This window comes from Lissotriton helveticus, chromosome 3_2, assembly GCF_964261635.1.
Source record: "Lissotriton helveticus chromosome 3_2, aLisHel1.1, whole genome shotgun sequence".
In the NCBI taxonomy this organism is placed as follows: Eukaryota; Metazoa; Chordata; class Amphibia; order Caudata; family Salamandridae; genus Lissotriton; species Lissotriton helveticus.
In genome coordinates this window covers 404,529,152-404,547,154 of record NC_136062.1, presented here as the reverse complement: position 1 = coordinate 404,547,154, position 18,003 = coordinate 404,529,152, and the positions used below count along the sequence as shown (strand labels likewise).

Here is an 18,003-nt window from a genome sequence, read left to right as displayed (position 1 = left end):
TGCTTGCACGGGTGGGTTCGGATCCCATCCTCGTCGCCAATTCAAGCTCTATCGGTAGAAGGAGGACGCTTCATAGGCATAGCAGTGAACAGTAGAAGGGTTTATTCCTCGAGATAATAAAGTCAGCACTCGGGTCCCTTAGGGGACACACCAGAGAATGAACAGAATAACCTGTCCAGCCTGGAATGCCCGAGGCACTCTCATGCTAAACATTCCAACCACCATGACATCACACAGCATCAATCCTGGAACTAACCAAACACAGAAGTCACTGCCTAAACACATGGATAATACATATCAGAAAATGACCTACATACAAAATAATGATAAAAACATAAACCAACAAACAATTAGAACCTATTTTCCCCCTAAGGTCCCCGTCCTCTGGGTGGGTAGATAAACACAGCCGTAAATACGCTGCAAAGGGTCCCGGTGACACTGCACCTGCTGGATTATTGTTGTCTCCGCCCAAAGAATACATCTGTGCCCTCACAACACAGCCAACAAACCTATTAATCTCTTATGTGCACAGAGGGCACTGGTATGTTTAAGGGGTTCTCACTCTAATGTGCTCACACTGCTACCAGTGGCACGTTTAGACAAGGGCGTAGCTTCAGGGGGCTGTTTGGGTTCTTGCAACACCCCAAACCCCAATAAATGTCTACTGTAGTAATTAGTTGGGTACAGGTGATTTAGTTCAGGTTTGGCAATAAGTGTGTCGGATTTTATGTGGGATTTTTGAATCACATGCAGACAAAACACATAACTTTCGGTTATTTCACAAATTAATGAGCTTTAGGCACCCCTCATGAATACTATTAACATATTGAAGCCATAACAACATAATGTGGTTAAATCACCAAATTCAGATCCAGTGGGGGTTGTCCCTCTTATTCAGTTGGTCAGCTCTCTTTCATTGACAGTAAAATCAGCCTCCTTAGAGACTGTCAAAAATTGCAATGTCGACTATATTTCAAGTCGCCACAGCGGGGTATTGGGTAAAGTTTTCAATAAGCAATAATCGCGCCTCGGTTCGACCTCATTGGCTACGATACTGCCACTGCGCAAAGCTAAAGAGAGGTAAGTCACTCGAGGTACGCACCGGAAATGAAACTTAGTACACTTACAGTGTGGAAAAGTCACCCTCACACATCACTCAGACACATGTAACAACAACTCACCAGGAGCAATACTCTGAACTATACTTATTACCTGTCAGCCTTATAAACACGATGTATTGTGCGCAAAGGATTCTGGGGGTACATATGCTAATTAGCATTTCCTTTCAATGGTCCCGGTCACCGCTTGAGCAAAAATTCCTGTGACACCACAGATATGTAAGAGGGCACTTTGAGTAAAGAAAGTAGCACAAAGCATAGATACTGAGTGAAAAGTAGTACTAATACCTAACTGTGGCACAAAGAATGAAAGAGGCACACCTTTTATTGCATGACATCCACATGTTGAGCTGTTTTCTGCTGCGTGCACACTGTGCATTTTACTTTCTTTCAATGCAAAATCCCTATTTACAGTGAAACTTGTTTACCACGGGCTCCGCTGAATGTATATACTTTCCCTGCTCAACGTAACTTTGTAGTTTGAACGGTGTCGGGATCCCTTTTACAGCAACAAGCATTAATATGGCAAATTAGGAATAAATACTACACAGAATGTGCTGCATAATCTGACTCTCTTGACATAATTTAGCCAACTCACTCCTGTCGCACAATTTATGATTGAATACGTCCACTAGGCGAGCTCATCTTGGCCCACTGGCTGCACTAAACTCACACCAGAGCCAATAGCGTGAGGCTCTCAGCAGCAAAGCTGGCCTCCTCACTCCAGGTCATTACCCATCAATATGTGTCTGCCCCAGTGGATCAAAAAAGGACTCTGTACGTAGGAGGCAACAAGTAACCAACATAACATGTGCCCGAAAAATCAGGGGGCATCCATGTATATGCTCTGTCGTAACAAACAAAATACGTGCCCTTAGCTGCCAAAAACGGCGGGGAAGATTGAGACGTAAAAACGTACGTCTGAGTACAAACGCTCTTCCCCAACTGAGCTTTCGGATTCCTGCCATTACCTTGCAGACAAAAATGACCTCGGTGGGGTACGATCCAAATCGGAGGTGACCTCTTCCGTCTCTGCTTCTCACCCAGACTAATACTATATCCGGTTGCATTCCAACCAACATATGCTAGTAACTCATCCTTGGGAATAGTCCTGTACGTTTCGATATCTCTACTCATATTCGTAATTCCCTTCACCAAGGCTTTATTACTTGAGTTATCTCTCATGGAACGCAGGGGATAGACTTCGATGGCATAAAGGAATATAGTCTGAAAAGCCCACAAAGAACCATTCTGACTAAACGGTAAAATCAAATAGGGAACACCTCTATCAGTAGTATGCGGCATAAGACCGCACACCCAGCAATTAGTGATGTTCACCACCAACTGATGTTGATGCAGTAACTGTATGAACGAGTTGTTTACAAATTCTGACCTTCTAATCTGTTCGTGTTCAGGTAAGACATGAAAGGAATGCAAAGAAGTAGTAGCCGGTAAAGTCGTAGGTTGGTAAATGGGTGCAGAAATCAGTTGAAGAGAAAATACAATCTAACCCACCAAAGCTAACGTCATGCTAAAAAACATCAAAATACATATGATCAGAAAACATTTGCTATGCATAATTCTACACAGTTTCTTCTTAAAGTTCATTTTCTCAACAGTTCTCTCAGTATCAAAAAACTCCATCCTCTAACCGATGCTGTTCACGGCGGTTGGTTTTCTTCTGCTAAAGAATGCTTCTGCCAGCCCAGGGAACTCCCTTAGACCAACCAGAACCGTCAACCTTGCGTCTTGGGCTGCACTGCCTAGTCTTTACACCGTGACCCTACAGCTGAACCCGGATGGTGGTTCACAAAAATATACCAAAAAAGTTTCTTGGCTGAGAGAGTTCAGTTCCAAAAATCAAAAAGGAATGATTTCACTTTACTAGTTCATTGTCCCTAGGTCGTAGATTATAACGGTCTTTTCCAGGCTTCGTTTGACTTTGGAATAATAGTACAGGTTCAGTAGTGTCCAATCTTAGAGACAAAGGCACAGCTTCTTGCAGAACATCGTCATCTTCTTTCTCGGAACCTCTCCATACCAACTCAGCATCGCTAAACGGTGCAAACTTCGGCACCCTTTCAGTCTCGGAATCTGCAATACCTTCACGGACCCACTGGTCGTACGGCAGAGGCAACGGTGCTCTCTTACAATGTACGCCGTGGATCCAGTTCTTTTTCCCGAAAACTTTCACTGAGGTCCTCGTAGACAACAAGACTTGGTGTGGGCCGGTCCAGCGGGGCTGATCATTCTTGGTTCGCTGAAAGTTCTTCACCAAAATCCAGTCACCAGGATTGAGGGTGTGACCTGGATCCACAGAAGCTGGCGGCAATTTATCATGAACCTGTTGATGCAAGACACGTAATTTAGTCGTTAAGTCATACAAGTAGTCCACTAGCATAGGATAATCGATGTCACTGAACTTCGTTGGCCTCGGCACTCCCCACACATTTGCCGGACGGCCAAAAACTATCTCATAGGGACTAAGGCCTATTCGGGAATGTACTGTAGTTCTAGTTGACAAAAGTGCCAACGGTAAAGCATCGGGCCATTGGAGACCAGTGCTCGCTTGAATCTTGGCCAGTTTCAGCTTTAGGGTGCCATTATAGCATTCCACTAAACCAGCCGATTGGGGATGATTCGCAGCGTGGAACTTCTGACGAATTCTCAACCCTTCACACACTCTTTTCATCACCTTCCCCACAAATTCACTTCCATTATCACTCCATACCATCCTTGGCAATCCAAATCTAGGGAAATATTCTTTGACCAGGACTTTGGCAGTGGACGAGGCAGTATTATCTTTTAGGGGGTATGCTTCTACCCATCTAGAAAAGGCACAAACAACTACAAGGACGTACTTTAAATTTTTGCACCTTTCCATGTGAATGAAATCCAATTGCAAAACCTCGAACGGATACGTCAGAGGCGCAAAGTGACCAGCTGGAGTTGGAGTTCCCTTGCCAGGATTATACATCAAACACACCATGCAATTCTTGACCACATTCTCCGCACATTTAGGAATTCCAGAATTCTGCCATACTGGAGCCAACAACTTACAAATCCCTTTCGCACTAATGTGAGACAAACCATGTGCCATAGTACCTACCGCAAGCACATACGCATCTGGCAACATCCATCTTTGGTGTTCTGACAATTCAACCCAACAGCCAGTCGAATTGTGGTATATAAATAAATAATACCGGATCTAGGTTTTACTGGACATAGTAAATAACAGATAGCTCAATAAATAAGAGTCAAGATTCGAGGTAGTAGGAGTTTGCAGGTTTAATACAGCATAAAGGACAGGAACAGGACAACCTGCACAGGAATGGGAATGGGATGGCAGCGCTGCCGGGGGCTGGATCAGGATCGGCGTAACATTTTAATAACAGTACACAAATATATATATACTAAAACAATTGCATTACAATACATACGATAGGCGGAGCAGTGGGTGTGGTCAATAGCAGTCGCGAAAGATAAGGGTGAAAGTAGGTGTAACAAGAGGCGTGTACATAGACATGTGATGTAAATGTAACAGAATATGTCATAAATGGGGCGGAAACATGGAGGGGGCTACCTAAGGAGCCGGGACCTCTAACCTAATGGTGCGCGCAAGCTGACAATGACGTGTTACTAGGAGAAGCTGGGGGCTATGAACTCTGTGCTAGGAGTAGAGACTGAAGTCTGGAGAGTCAGGGCGACATGTACCTAACCCTATCTAGTATCTGATGTTTAGAGGACATGTTGATATAAACTAAGAGTCAGGAGGGGAGAGGCTAACGGACTCTAAGACTGGAGCATGCATTATTCTACATGTAGTACGTGCTGAGGAATATTAAATGACCATTAATACAGTATTTCTCTTACATGGAGACGTAAAGGCTAGACTGTGACGGAAACTATTGATGCGATTCAGTAGCTTAGGAATGCAGAGAAGGAGGGCTGGACTGATAACTAGAATCATAACATACTCTTGGCAGACTCAGAGGCAGAGCCAGGCTGAGCCGGGCACTGTGAGGCAGGAAGTAAGTGAAGGGTCGAGGATGCAGGTGGGGGCTGTATCGCTCCTCAGCGAGGGTTCAGGAGACAGGAGCTGAATCTGGTGTCCGGGCCCTTTTGAGGCCTAGAAACGGGGACTTTTCAATGAAATAACGTGCACACTGGGAAACGTGGCAACGTAACTTTACATAGGCCTGATATTCATAGTATTCACGAGAACTGGAAACTGGCATACTAGGGATGGACACAACTGTAATTGCATCTTTAATCGAACATGGGGAATACATATGCATATTAATCATGCACACATAACATAAGATGGAGGACACGTAGGGACACAGAACATGGCAAAATTTACTTTTCCACATTCCCTCCTTGTCACTACGTTTCCATCAGGAAACATCAATATTCATGATACCATCTATCATTTCATACAGTATCATTTGCTCGTCTCGAATTTTCTTGGAACGGGATTTAGAACGGGACTTAGGACTAGGAATACAAGAGGTAGCACAAATGCCGCAAATCGCAGGGCCACATTGTATACAGAGGCAGCAACTGAATATGATCGCTACTGCAATACCCAGAAATGACAATACTTTCCATCCCCAGGCGGAAATTATATTCCAGAACCAACCGGACCATGTCCAGGTGCCTGGATCTTGGTGTAACATATGGGCAATTTTATGGAGTCTGGTTATAGCTGAATAAACAGACGGCGCGTTATTAGGAATGAAAATGCAGCAACTAGATCCGATGACTCTACAGGCCCCGCCCCTATCGGCCAGTATGACGTCAAGGACGAGACGATTCTGGAGCACGACAATTCTCATAAAGGATTGCTCTTCGGTTAAGTTACTTAGAGCAGAAGTAGTCTCGATCACTACTGCTTCAAGGGTTCTGGTTAATCTACGTATCAGTTTACTATTTACGACAGTACCTAAATAAGGGAAGACACCTTTATTGATATCTATGTATTGTTCTAGAGCAGTTTCAGTATAATCGACAATCGGGAGGTCTCTCTTGTGTCTAGTATGTACTAGGTGGGAATTCCTATGGTAATCAGGTGGGGCTAGAAAAACTGGTGGCAGTAGGAAGGCAATGTAACAGGTTCCCTCCCAATCAAGGGGCAAACGAACATATGCGGTCTGACCACAAACAAAATAAGAATGACGTGAAGCTTTAAAAATAGATTTCCTACTGTCACTATACTTGACAATAGTAGTACAATCACTATGGCCTACATGTACGGAACCATTATTTCGGACACATAATTCACCTTTAACTGGTAGTACTGACATAGCAGGTAAGTCTGGAGTAGTATCAGACTGAACATTCAGGACCATGAAATTCGAAGAATAATTACCTAAATTATAAACTTCATTTTCTAGATCTAACCCTGTTCTGTGGGGAAGATCTTGCTTGTCTGGAAAACATGTACTGTTAAGAAAAGACATATCTGTTGAGGATGACGTTAACGTGGACCATGCTCCACACGAACCATTATGTGAAAATGGATAAGGAAAGAGTGGCAGAACTCCCTTCGGTGTCTGGAAAGGGGGGAGTCGACCACACACCCAACAATTAGTGGCATTGCTGGTCTGGTGTGAATAATGTAACATGCGGATAAAAGAATTATTTCGCATAGCGAGACGATAAGAGAGTTCATGAGGAGGCAGATCACTAAACGTGTGCTCTACTGTAGCATTAGCAGACTTATTTACATGAGAAACTGGAAAATACAAATAAAATGCATAACCTGTGCAGGTAATCATAAGGCTGAAAAACAATATGAAACTTAGAAAAACGATACATCGGATTGAGTTTTGACTAACTCTCTCACTATGGGGGTCTATTATATACATGTCAGAAACCGGTCTAACCGTTTCACCTAGGGGAGGACTTAGACAATCAAACTGGCTGACTTATTTTACTAGACCTTAATTTGAGCTTATACTCCTGTTGCGGAGTTTTCTCTAACGGGGAGGGTTCAATATCATTGTCTTTTGCGGGACAGTCCTTTAGAATAGTACTTTGGCAGTCCTTAAGATCCTCGGAAATGTTCTTTGAAACAGGCTTCAATCCAAAAAATCTTTTCACATGTGACAGGTGGACCCAGCCCTTCCTGCCTTCCAGCTTGACGGCAGTACGGGTGGCCAGGAGGACCTGTCGGGGTTCCTTCCAGCGAGGCTCCAGCGGACTTGAACGATCAAAATTCCGGACAAGAACCATGCATCCGGGAACGATGTCATGCGGTGCCACCTCGGTATTGTCTGGAAATGCGGCAGCAACCTGTGAACGACAAGAGTTGAGGGCAGACATCAAGGAAGCTAGGTAATCTGTCAGCATATTACTTGAAACATCGGTAATACTTCGAGGTCTAGGTGTACCCCACATGTTAGGGGGGCGGCCGAATACGACTTCGTACGGGGACAGACCTGATCTGGAATGTGCGACCATGCGCATATAAAATAAAGCGACTGGCAGAGCTACTAGCCAGTCCACACCTTTCTCTTTACATACTTTTGCAATTCGAATTTTCAGGGTCTGGTTATGTCTCTCTACTAGACCGGCTGCTTCTGGATGGCGTACACAATGGAACTTCCACTGGTACCCTAACAAAAGGGAAACATGTTTCATCAACTCGGATGAGAATGGCTGGCCGTTATCAGAATATACGACTCTAGGGAGTCCATAACGGGGGAAGAACTCACGAACCAACTGCTTGGCAGTGGTCGCGGCTGTGTAATCTGGGACTGGATATGCCTCTGTCCATCTGGACAAAGCGCATACAACTACTAGGACATACTTGAAACCTCGACATCGCTCCATCTGAATATAATCCATCTGGAGGACTTCAAAAGGGTGGTCAGGGGGCTGGAAACCACCTTGTTCCACCGGGACACTTTTACCTGGATTAAACTGGCAACATATCATACAGGTACGGACTTTCTGCTTGGCTGCAGCTCGTAAATGCTTGTTGAACCAAATGTTCTGGATACTGTCTAACATAGCTTTTTCTCCTAAATGGGCTGGACTATGTGCGGTATTGATAATGACTTGAACCATGGAGTCGGGGAGAAACCATGTGGCTTTACCCTTCGTTACCCATCCCTGATCTGTCTGGACCCCTCCTTGTTCGGACCATTTCTTGATTTCATCGGGAGTAGCATGTAACTGGATATCTATGACATCTTGAGTAGGGTCCTTAACTGTCATACAAGTAGTCGGATCTGGAGTATGTGTCTGTGTCTTGTTAACTGGAATGTCTGGAGTCTGTGCTGTAAGCTTGGCTGTGCGATCTGCTAGATCATTACCTTGGGAAATAATGTCAGTAACTTTCGTATGTGCTTTGCATTTCATGATAGCAATAGATGTCGGTAAGTGTATGGCATCTAACAGAGCCTGAATAAGGAGACCATGCTGAATCTTGGTTCCATGAGAAGTCATGAAACCTCTCTCCTGCCAGAGCACTCCAAAGTCGTGTACGACTCCAAATGCGTAGCGTGAATCTGTGTAAACATTAACTTTCAAGTTCTTAGCGTGTATGCAGGCTTGAGTCAGAGCAACTAGCTCTGCTGCTTGAGCAGACAGGGTGTCAATACGGTGTGTTTCTATAACTTCAGTGTCAGTAGTCACTGCATACGCGGCTACTAGTTCTCCTGTACTTGTTCTCATACATGAACCATCCACATAAAGTGTCAGGTCTGGATCTGGTAATGGAATATCTGTCAGATCTTGTCTTGGCTTTGTCATAATGTTAACTACTTCCACACAGTCGTGTGTGGCAGGATTCGAATTAACTGACGGTAACAGTGTAGCAGGATTTAGAACGTTGCAGCGTCTGATTTCTATGTGTGGCTGGAACAGTGTCAATTCATAACCTGTTAAACGTGCAATTGTCAAGTGCTGAGTCTGTGTTCGGTTTAAAAGAACTTCCACGGAGTGTGGAACTTGTACTGTCAAGGAATGTCCTAATACTATGGAATCACTTTGTCTGATAGCTAGTGCTGTGGCTGCAACTGACTTGAGGCACGCAGGCAGAGCCTGGGCTACAGGATCTAGTGTGCTCGAAAAATAAGCACAGGGCTTGTATTGTCCTGCTTGATCTTGTGTGAGAACAGATAATGCTGTACCTTCGCGTTCTGTGACGAAAAGTGTAAAAGGCTTACTGTAGTTCGGTGTAGCTAGAACAGGAGCTTGGCATAAAGCTTTCTTTAACTCATTGAAACTAAGTGTATGTTCAGATGTCCAAGGGAGGACAGTCGATACGGCTGCCTCCTGCGTTGTTAACTGTATCAGTGGTTTAGCTAGAAATGCATACTGAGGAATCCATTGTCTGCAATAAGAAGTAAGGCCGATAAAAGCACGTACCTCCTTCTGTGTCTTGGGCTGAGGAAGACTCGCTATTAGCTGGATACGGTCTGGTGTCAACTGCCTACCCCACTTGGACAGTAAGTGGCCTAAGTAGATCACTTGCTGGACACAGAATTGAAGCTTCGAAGGGGACACCTTGTGCCCCATCTCGGCAAGGAAATACAAGACTGTAAGTGATGCTCGCTCGCAAGCACGTTCAGAACGGGCTGTGATCAGTAGATCATCGACATACTGGAGCAGGGCAGTGTCAGTTGGCATGTGAATGTTGTCTAGTTGTCTCTTAAGTGCTTGACTGTAAATACTAGGACTTTCTGTGAAACCTTGAGGAGCTCGTGTGAACATATAGCTCCTTCCATTTAAACAAAATCCGAAAAGAAACTGGCTGTCTGGATGAATGGGGACACTGAAAAACGCGTTCTTGAGGTCTATGACTGTAAAAAATGAGGCTTCGGAATCAATGGCTGTCAATAGGGAAGAGATATCTGGGACAACTGGGTACTGGGGAATAATACATTTATTAAGTTCTCGTAGGTCAATCACTAATCGATATACTGGGGGTGCATTTGGATCAGTACGTTTCATGACTGGAATGATCGGAGAATTACATACATTGGAGTCAGTTTCTACAACTACTCCTTGAGCGATGAGCTCGTCAATAATTTTGGATAAGGCTGCTACAGCCTCAGGTGGCAATCTGTACTGTCTGATTCGTGGTAACACTACACCTGGCTTGAGAGTCACACGATGGGGTGTGATTTGCATATAACCTACATCAGTTGGACCTTGCGCCCATAGATGCTGCGGAACATTAGACAATCTCGGATCAAAATCTCGTAATACATAGTGACCCTTGAAGTCACGTAGAAACAGGCGTATTCCCTCTGGGGAGCAGCAAATAACTGCACCTAATTCTTTCAGTGTTTTAATGCCTAACAGATTTTCTGGACACGACTTAGTAAGTAACAGATCAGTAGTGCGGGACAATGGACCTACTTCTAGAGTAACTGGCTTAGATATCTCGTTTACAATAGGCTTTCCTGAAAATCCAAGGGAAATATTTCTAGAGCCTGAGAGCGGAGCCCCTGGAACTTCGGCGTGACTGATGGTCGTCCTACTTGCCCCTGTATCAATCAGAAACTTTCTGTCTTTCTCTAGTACTTGACTATGAACATAGGGACCCTCTTGATCTACAGGTATCTCGATGAGAGGCAAGCCTACCTCCCTCTCTAGGCTGTTTCATGAATATGGCTGATACTCTGGATACTCGGATTGTGCATACTGGTACATCTGCTGTGTAACATGCTGTGTTGCAGCAATAGGCTGCGGTGCTGGAACTGTCTGTTGTGCATTCCGTGGCTGAGAAGTCTGTGAAACTTGTTCTTGTCTAGGCGGACGTGGTCTTTCTTTAGTCTTACCAGTAGCTATATTGTGTTTCAGAACTGCACACTCGTTTATGAAATGACCTGGCTGTTTACAATAATTGCATGTCCCTTTAACGGGAACTGTAGGATGACTGGCTTGATTCGTACCCCTCTTCTGACTGTCTTGAGGAACAGATTGTGCAACTAGTACTTTCATTTTCGTGTCTTTCATACGTTTTCTTTCATGATCTTGTTCTTCTCTGATTCTATTCTGGTGATACTGAAGCATCTGTAACATCTGGGACGGGGTATTAGCTTGCCAGGTACTTTCGACTTTCAAAACTCGATTCTTAACTTGTGGACTTGAATTCTCGACTAATTTAGTAACAAAAAGATGAGGGTATGACTCGCTACTTGTCTTGAGGCCACTGTTTATGATAAAACATTTTTCAAATCTAGAATAAAAATCACTAGTGTCTTCATCTTGTTTCTGTTTACAGGCTGAGATTGCATCCCAGTCTTCCTTTTTAGTTGTTAATAATCTTGGCAAAACTTGTATTAACAGTTCTGGTAATTCTTTACATTTCTCTCCAAGACCGGTACCTGGTACTCGTATCTTATCTTCGGCTTCTAGAACTGCCCAATCGATCTTTTTCTCTCCCACCTCCCAATCTTTTTCCTTGAGTTTCTCGTATACCCCTGCGGGCAATAAGACTTTTAGCATTTTAATTATATCTGGATACGTGTATTCTCCCATACGGAGCATGTCCTTTAATTCTCGGTGGAACCCTGCTGGATCTTTGTCATGACAGGGAATTAATTTCTTCATCTCTAAGAGTTCCATCTTGGTAATCGGAGTGTAAACAAACACTCGTTGCATTTCACCATCTGTTGTCCTGACTGGGTGTACTTCTCGTAACGGATTCTGTCTATCTATGTAAAAGGGTTTACTTTCTGGGGGTGAGACATGAACAAAATGCGGGTTCAAAAACGTTCTATATTTGTGACGCTGTTCTAGAATGACACTAATTAAATCGGTACCTAAACCTTTCCATCTATACTGGAGTAACTCGTTCAGGACATCGTGTAACGGACCTGGATCAGAATGTTGACCCTCATACAGAGTAATGAGGTGTTGGATCATATACATACCCACCAGTCGCTGCTCGGCTGGGGGCAGTTTCAGAAACATTTGTGCCACTATTTCGTCTGGAAAAGTGGTAGAATCAGTAATCCATCGGACTGCTGATCGGACTAGTTCTTGTTCATGCATAGTACTTAACTCACTGTAACCGATTCGTGACTTCAGAATGTGATCGGTAGCTTGAAATACTTGTTCTAGAGAACCTTGTTCTGGCGCCGGATGATGAACAGTTTTCTTGTAGTCTAGACGTGAATGTCGGTCTGGGAATCTAGATTTTCCTACATACGCTATTCTAGTGGGATTCTCGTCCTCTACCTCTTCAGTAGAAGAGTCATTCTCTTTCTCGCTTACTTGTGCTGCTTTACGTTGTTCATGTAACTTTATTATTTCTTTACGAATTCTCTTGTACATACTCTCTATACTACTGATAGTCTTGTGCTTACCCTCGGCTATATTATCACTCCACCTTGTCAGGATTCTCATTTCGGCCGGATCTTTGGTCGGGTAGTCTTGTTCTCTTATTAGACAATTAATCAGAAACTTTAATATCATGAGCTGGATCTCAGCTTTCCTTTGGGACATGGCTTCACCAATACTTTCTGGATCATCCCCTGTACGGATGAAACGATATATTCTGTCTAGATCTCCTTTCATATCTGGTAGGGTGTCTAAATACCCGGTCACCCGTCTTACACGGATGGAATATATTACTGTACTATCATCACCTGCAACCGGATCATAGCGGCATTCAGTAAGAGCTCGTCGGATATCTGCAACGGACTAAAATTTGGGCGTACGTTGTAACGCACATTCATGTAACTCGGCCAACGTTCTACGTTGGTGTGGTGGCGGGGTACCAGGAGGACCTCCTCCTGCGGCCCCTATGCTGGAATCATCGACTGATACTCTTCGTGCTGGTAGAGTGGGAAATTGTAAAGCAGGCTGAACCGGGGGTACCGTAACAGGTACTCCGGTGTCTGGAGGAGCAGGATTTACATTATTTACAGGGACTGGCGGAACAGGATTTGCATATTCTGGAACCGTGTCGTCCAAGTAGGACGAAATAAAAATATCAGCTGCGGTCGGTTTGTGATGTAGCTTGGTCGGAACTAATGGTGGCGGAAAATTACTGGATGCCTCCGGGGTCGCTTTTGGCAAGCCCTCGGCAAGAAGAGGATACATACCCTTAATGAGGGCATGTCTCTGTCTATCTGACTGTTCAGTTTTGACTCGTTCACCTATCTCGATTAGTTCCCTTTCTTGGGCTCGTTCTAAAGATTCTTTACTTAATTCTGACTTTCTGATTTCTTTTTCGGTTCTTTTATGAGATTCTTTGCGCCATAACTCGATGGCATCTTTCTGTGACTGTCTGGCTTTCTTTTTCCATAATGCTTCTTCTACTCGCATGATGCACTCGGCATCCCATGTACCCGATACGGGCCATCTATACTTTTCTTCTAACTGTTTGGTATACTCTACCCATAAATCTAGATATAATATGGCACTTATGCCATGCTTCTGATACATAAAATGACCTGGACTGTCCCTAGGCGGGACAGGAACTGCTTCTTCTAACAGACCTTTTCTAGTTCTTAACTGACGTAGTCTGGAAAATAACGGCATGACTGAACTGTTGATCTAGACACAATACAATACACAATGAACACGATAATTACTCCACATTCATACCACGACATTAAAATACATGAAGAACATTTAAAATATCAGTTCGAACAGAATACTACCTGGAATACTGAAAACAGAATACATGAATTTCTCGAGAACAGAACTGACTAGAACAGAAACTAGATGTACTGCTAAAACAGTACGAAACTTACCGGTCTCATAAAGAGACACGTCAGGACCCGCATCCACCGAAGTGGACACTTCGTTTTTGGGTCTGTGTACCACCAACCCACGGACCAGAGTCAATTTAGATTGACCCTGTCTAGATACTACCCCAGCAATGGTACTCACCGGGCAGCAAGAACGGAAGGCCTCGGACTAGACTGGACTGCTTCGACGCCGGACGGACGAACTTCGGACTTCTGTTACGGGTGGGCCTCCGGATACCTCGGACTCTCGGCTTGGGCTCTGGTCGGGACTCGCCGCGTTCCTCCACCGCCTCGTCTGGATGCTGGACCGCCACCTCCGTCTCCTCCGTGGGCCTGAGGGATACTTGAAGCAGAAATATCTGCACGTGCACGGTATGGTTCCGTCACGGCTGCAGAGGGTCAGGGGGCCGGCGTGGCTTCACCGGCGCGTGGGGAAAGGGCAAGTCCCTATTCGGGCGCCATTATGTGGTATATAAATAAATAATACCGGATCTAGGTTTTACTGGACATAGTAAATAACAGATAGCTCAATAAATAAGAGTCAAGATTCGAGGTAGTAGGAGTTTGCAGGTTTAATACAGCATAAAGGACAGGAACAGGACAACCTGCACAGGAATGGGAATGGGATGGCAGCGCTGCCGGGGGCTGGATCAGGATCGGCGTAACATTTTAATAACAGTACACAAATATATATATACTAAAACAATTGCATTACAATACATACGATAGGCGGAGCAGTGGGTGTGGTCAATAGCAGTCGCGAAAGATAAGGGTGAAAGTAGGTGTAACAAGAGGCGTGTACATAGACATGTGATGTAAACGTAACAGAATATGTCATAAATGGGGCGGAAACATGGAGGGGGCTACCTAAGGAGCCGGGACCTCTAACCTAATGGTGCGCGCAAGCTGACAATGACGTGTTACTAGGAGAAGCTGGGGGCTATGAACTCTGTGCTAGGAGTAGAGACTGAAGTCTGGAGAGTCAGGGCGACATGTACCTAACCCTATCTAGTATCTGATGTTTAGAGGACATGTTGATATAAACTAAGAGTCAGGAGGGGAGAGGCTAACGGACTCTAAGACTGGAGCATGCATTATTCTACATGTAGTACGTGCTGAGGAATATTAAATGACCATTAATACAGTATTTCTCTTACATGGAGACGTAAAGGCTAGACTGTGACGGAAACTATTGATGCGATTCAGTAGCTTAGGAATGCAGAGAAGGAGGGCTGGACTGATAACTAGAATCATAACATACTCTTGGCAGACTCAGAGGCAGAGCCAGGCTGAGCCGGGCACTGTGAGGCAGGAAGTAAGTGAAGGGTCGAGGATGCAGGTGGGGGCTGTATCGCTCCTCAGCGAGGGTTCAGGAGACAGGAGCTGAATCTGGTGTCCGGGCCCTTTTGAGGCCTAGAAACGGGGACTTTTCAATGAAATAACGTGCACACTGGGAAACGTGGCAACGTAACTTTACATAGGCCTGATATTCATAGTATTCACGAGAACTGGAAACTGGCATACTAGGGATGGACACAACTGTAATTGCATCTTTAATCGAACATGGGGAATACATATGCATATTAATCATGCACACATAACATAAGATGGAGGACACGTAGGGACACAGAACATGGCAAAATTTACTTTTCCACAGAATCCAATCTACCCGTAGTTTCTCTCCAAACATTCTTCTCATTTTCAGTAGCTTTAGCCTGTATTGATTTCACACTCTCAATCGTATCTTCGCACATTCCAACATCACCAATCCATCTCGCAGGGCCTGCAACATACATTCGACTCATCAGATTTCTCGCTGTGTCTTTCGCAACTTCATCCGCAAACGCATTACCACGACCAACATCATCCGTAACCTTCAGATGAGCACTACATTTCACAATCGCAACTTGTTGCGGCAAAGTAAGTGATTCAAGAAGCTCATTCACCAACTGTCCATGCTGAATCTTAGTCCCATGGGATGTCAAAAATCCCCTTTCTTTCCACAAGCGTCCAAAACTATGGGCAACACCAAACGCATACTGGCTATCGGTATACACATTCACTCTCTTTCCTTCAGACAAAACACATGCTCTCGTTAATGCAATCAATTCCTCTGCTTGTACTGAATTATAGCTCACTCGTGCAGTTTCAACAACTGTGCTTAATGTCGTCACGGCATATGCTGCAGTCGTGTCACCATTCGGAAGCTTGTAGCATGACCCATCAACCCTTAGGATCCAAAAGAGGAGAATCCTTGAGATCAATCCTACCCTTCGTCTCCTCTTCCGTCCTCAGAAAACAATCGTGCTGTTCCTGACCATCTGTATCCACAGACGTCGGCAACAATGTTGCTGGATTTAATACATTACATCGCTTGATAAGCACATGACTAGCCAAAAGTGTCAACTCTTAACCCGACAACCTGGCACTTGTAAGGTGCTGAGTCTTGGTTCGATTTAATAAAGTATCCACTGCATGTGGAACCATCACAACCAACGTTTTATCCATCACCAATCCAGCAGACTGTCTGATGGAAACAGCCGCTGCCGCTGTAGCTCTCAAACAGCTTGGCAACGCTCTAGCTACCGGATCTAAAGTTGACGAGAAATACGCACATGGACGCTGCTTATCACCAAACTGTTGAGTCAAAACTGACAATGCACAACCCTCTCTCTCATGAACATAGAGTGTAAAAGGCTTACTGTAGTCAGGAGTACCCAACACTGGAGCAGAACACAACGCATCACGCAATTCAGAAAAACTTTTCTGACCATCGTCAGACCACGGAAGAGGATTCGGTGTATCTTTACAAGTCAAAGCCAACAGAGGTTTTGTAAATAGAGAGAAATTTGGAATCCACTGTCTACAATACGACGTGATACCCAAGAAAGCACGCACTTCTCTCTGTGTGCTTGGTACAGTCATTTGCGCAATCGCTTGAATTGGTTCTGGGGTCAACCTTCTTCCCTCCTTTGACAAGAGATGACCTAAGTAGGTCACTTCTTGGCGACAATACTGCAACTTAGAAGGTGACACTTTATGATGCAAGTCCGACAAATGTCGCAACAAAGAAAGAGTAGCTTCTTTACAAGTTTTCTTATCATCAGCGGTCACTAACAGATCATCCAATACTGTATAAGAGCAGCACCAGCAGGTAACACAAGAGTATCGAGCTGAGTTTTCAAAGCCTGACTATAAATGGAGGGACTTTCACAATAGCCTTGGGGAGCTCTCTTAAACCGGAAGATTCGGCCTCCTAAAGAGAAGCCAACAATATCTCTACTCTCCTCAGCAATTAAAATACTGAAGAAAGCATTTTTCAAGTCTATGACTGAAAACCAGGCAGCTGAAGCAGGAATCAAAGTCAACAAAGCAGTAATATCCGGAACAACTGTAAACTGTTGCACAACAATCTTGTTAACCTCTCTAAGATAGATCACAAACCTGTAAACAGGTGGCTGAGAAGATTCAGTGCGTTTTAGGACAGGCAAAACAAGACGGTTACACACATTACCTCTTGTTTCTTCAATCACACCTTTCGCAATCAAATCATAGATAATCGCTAAAAGCGCTCTTTCACCATCACTCGAAATCCGATATTGGGGAATACGTGGCAATTTAACATTTGATTTGAGCGTAACATATGGTGGATTCTCCAAAAGACCCACATCATTAGGACCAGTAGCCCAAAGAGTATCAGGGAGAGAACGCAATTCCAGTGGAAGTCGATCGTTAGATAAATACATCGGAGAGATCACTTTCTTACCCAATGTTAGCTGTACTCCCGAAGGAGAACAATGCAATGTTGCATGCAACCTTTTCAACAAATCCAACCCCAACAAATTCTCACCACAACCTGTCGTTAAAATGAGAGGTGCTTCCAACTCACAAGGCCCTATAGAAAGAGACAAGGGGCTAGAAACTGGGTAACGAACTGGGGCGCCAGAAAATCCTACCGAAACATTAGTTAAGCCAGACAAAGGTGCGCCAGGGAGGTTAGAGTGCATGATAGAACTCTTCGCTGCACCAGTATCCAAAAGAAAAGGCTCTACCACACCCGATGTGGCTACTGCAACATAAGGCCCACTCTGATCTACTGGAACCAACACTACTCCCTCTCTTTGTCCATGGCTGTCCTAGCAATCATTATAGTCAGCATTCTC

The 18,003-nt window shown here is 44.4% G+C and overlaps 1 protein-coding gene and 1 non-coding gene across 2 annotated transcripts in view; both read right to left on the bottom strand.

The window, feature by feature from the left end:
* Window positions 1–18,003, bottom strand: part of TRIM44 (tripartite motif containing 44) — a 504,386-nt gene that overhangs the window by 185,224 nt on the left and 301,159 nt on the right. The gene's annotated exons all lie outside the window — the stretch shown is intronic.
* Window positions 933–1,072, bottom strand: LOC144826764 (U4 spliceosomal RNA). The gene has a single exon (XR_013609934.1). It is a non-coding gene; the product is annotated as a U4 spliceosomal RNA (small nuclear RNA).